This window comes from Cynara cardunculus, unplaced genomic scaffold (genome assembly GCF_001531365.2).
Source record: "Cynara cardunculus var. scolymus isolate 2C unplaced genomic scaffold, CcrdV1 Un_Scaffold_2852, whole genome shotgun sequence".
Classification (NCBI taxonomy): Eukaryota; Viridiplantae; Streptophyta; class Magnoliopsida; order Asterales; family Asteraceae; genus Cynara; species Cynara cardunculus.
The window spans coordinates 28231-32029 of NW_020201240.1; positions in this window are offsets into that span (position 1 = coordinate 28231).

The window sequence follows — 3799 nt, forward strand, 5'->3', positions numbered from 1 at the left end:
TCTGTTCTAGATCAAATCGCTCAACTCATCTTGTTCTTCCCAAACAGAGCATGGTTTTAAAATTGTTTCTAACGAACAATTTCTATTTAATCTTTATGAACCATAAAATACTTCTTTCAAAACTGTTTAAAAGCAGTTTTCACCAAATTCCTTCTAAATCTGAATCATTTATAAATATTATAGATTTGAACAATAGATTGTAAACTTACGGTTATAATAACAGGTTAATAAAAGTCACAGTTTATATTCGACGGTAGTTTAAAACTCACCTTAATCGATACAGATTCTGAAGATGGTATTCCACAACAATTCAGAATCATTAAGAACTTTTAAAACAACGATTTTCTTCAAAATCTGGTCTTCACCGCCTTAAAACACCTTTTCTTTCAAACAAGCTTTCTTTTCTAAAATAAAAGTGATAAGGTTAGAACCTTATCTCTGCTTTAAATATCCTTACCAGGCGGTGGGAGATTGATTTTTATTATAAAAATGTTTTAGGCGGTGGACCTATTTTATTATTAATCCCCTTTCTTCATTATCAAGATATTGCAAACTTAAATATTAAAATAATCAAATTCTCAAGTATGCATAATATCATATTCAACTCGTATGCACATTATCCATGCAAGTATTAACATAATTATGCATATTATCACATAATTCACATAATAACACATAAATTTACCTTAACTCAGATTTGTTGAAAAACCCGATTGTAACAAATGCGACCTCTGGTTGGTTTGGCAGGTTAGGGATCAAGGTGTGCACGTATAGTTCAATGATCTCTGTGTCTCGACCACTAGAGTCAGATGATGTGGTAGCACTGGGAGTTGGGCTAGGACAATAGATGTGCCTATTCACAGTCCTAGGCTACTCTGGCTCACCCTAAGGTAGAGCAGCTACTTCACCTCCTTCCTCCTCATCCTCTTCGAATTCAACACCTACGACCACATCGTCATCAAGAGCATCTTCCCCTTCATTTGCTGCATTTGACCGAGCAGCATCATGACGTTCTTGTTCCTCTTTTGCTTCAGAACTCGAGAAGAGCTCCAAGCCTCGGTTGGCCTCCTATTCTCTGATTCTCGCTTCTTCCTTCAAACGAGCATTTTCTTCTTACCTTTCTCTCTCATCTTCTTCCATATTCATCATCTCCTTTTCAACTCTCTTCACCCTCTTTCTCTTTTTCTCCCTCTACTTCTCTTGTCTCACTTCGTCATCCTCTGCCTGAGGCCTTTGTGCCTCCTCTTTTTCCTCACCCTCTTGGTTTTTACCTATGTGTGCTGGGAGTTTGAGGCACTGGCTCTAGTGTCGAGGTTCGAGGCACTGGTTCAATTGCCTCGCGTACACGTCTGTATGCTCTCCTTATCTCACTCGTCTTCATGTACGCTAGGAAGTTCATCGATATGGGCCTCTCTGTAGCGTACCCTTCTTTGTTGACAGTTGGTCTGTATGAGGTGAGCACATTCACTTTGTGCACAGGCAGATTAGCCGCATCAATAACGTTTTCGTCAAGAATGGGTCTTAGAAGAAGACCCAGAAAACGAGGAAATAGGAGCGCCGGCAAGTCCTTCCCCTTTGCTGCCTCTTGGCACTTCTTGGCAACAGCAGCCTTGAACTCCGTGTATAGAATCAAAGAGTAGTCCAAAGAAAGGTCAAAGAAAATCCCATACATAATTTGTAGAATATTTGTTGAACACATGTCAAGACTTCTAATCTTCCCTGTCAAGGATCGGTTCACCAATGTGAACATTGTGTTTCACATTGGTGGCAGGTACTATCGTCGGTATTGGGAAGGATATTGAATGGCCTTGTTGTATCCCAAGAACTTTAAGAAATTACCAGTTCATCCCCAGATGGGAGAGGGGCACACTCAGTTAAACCAAGATCCGTCTTGGTTGGAATCTGAAGAACACGTGAAAACAGGGACCCTGAAATCCTGACAGTGATGTACTTCTTGGAGGAGGGTACATAGAATTCTCCAACAATCCCTCGTTGCGATTTGGTTACGGAACAAGTTTGCCAAAACTCCTGTATGAAACGTTCAGGGACAAGATCGTCGGAGTTTGTAAGTGCAGGGTTCAAGAAATGGTGTTGAAGAATGTCAATGACAGGGTGAACTTTTGAGTCGAAGCTGTCTAAAGAGAGTCGAAGTTGTCTAAAGAGAGATGAAGAGCTCTGGTCCTACAAGATCTTTCAAAAATGTATTTCTATTTTTGGAAAAGTCTTTTTTATTATCTATAAGATTGATCTATGAATTATTTGGGAATTTCCATTGAGTAAGAGGTTCTGCTTGGCTTAACCAGAAGCTCTAGTAGAGGAACTAGAGAAGCTCTGGTCCTCTTGTTTGTTGAAATATTTTCTAAGTCTGTCTTAGGAACTAGAGGTCTGATGGACTCAAACAGAATGTTGTTTTACATATATGTGCAATGATTTTTTTTTGAATAACTGTTTTGGTGCTTATCACCCTGCAACTACATGGAAAAAGGGTTTCTCACTAGACCTCTAGGTCTAACCCTCAATTTTCTGTTTTCAAATATGTGTTGCAAGAAATGCATAATATAATGATTGTAAAGGCAAAGGGAAAATGTGAACTATTTCCCTATGTGCTTAGTTTTATGAAGATCATATTTGGATGTGTTTTGGAGAATAGATGTTATGAATACAAAAGCATATAATTTGGATTTTTTAAATTTTGTATTTTGTATTGTAGACTATTGTATTATGGACCTTTGTGGGCTTGAACATGTATTCTATGATTGAAATATGTGTTATATGCAATGTGAGATTTGTGGGTGTTACATGCACTCTTTGGAGTAGTGTCCCATCTTTCCGCATCTGAAGCATCTGACAGCTTGCTTCTTCTGTTCAGACTGCTCTTCCTCCTTCTTGTTTGACACAGAGGGAGGGTTCCTTCTTTCGACAGCTTTGCTTCTGTTTCGATCGCATTGTCTTCCTCTTTTGTCAAAGATTTTCTTCCCGAATTTCTTTTGAAATTCCTTGGTAATCAAGGCTAAGGAATGTGCAAACGCACTAATGTCATCGTCTTCATATCTTGATGCTCTGTCTTCTTCATCGCTCTCCATGATAAGAGCCTTCTTCCACTTTCTCCATTCTTCCTTTGATCTTCTTTCTCTGTGTGGCTGACTGGATCCAGTCTCTTTTGAGTCAGAGACAAGAGCCAGAGGTCCACCCAGAGCGGCCTTGACCTTCTACACTTCTTGCTCATGTGCTTGCAGAGTGTCATACACATCATGAAGAGTCCATTTCTCTAGATCTTGACTCACCTGGAGAGACATGGTCAAGTTTCCCCATTCATGAGTCAACCTCTTCAAGAAAAGCATATTGTTCTCCTCTTGGGTTCTAATCACATCACATTTACGACATTTGTTGATCAGCGTGTTGAATCTATGATAAGTCTGTTCTAAAGACTCATCATGAAGTGCTTGGAAACTATTGTACTCATTTAAACATTGAGCACGATGGTTTTTCTTCATTTTGATTCCTTCTTCAAGTTGGTTTGCCAGTTGATCCCATAGATCTTTGGCAGACTCACAAGCGTCTAGAGATTGAAAAATCTAATTAAGAAGTGCCATGATCAAAAGCCTTTTGGCTTTCTGATCCACTTCCACTCTACGCTTGTCCTCATCGTCCCAATCTCGACGAAGCTTGGGAACTCTTCTGGCAGGTACTTTGACTGTATCGCCAGCAGCAGGAATGGAAGTATTAGTGTAGTGGGTACAAAAGGGCCGTTCAAAATCGATTCATAAAGCTCAAGGTCAAGACCTTCATAAAAATTTAT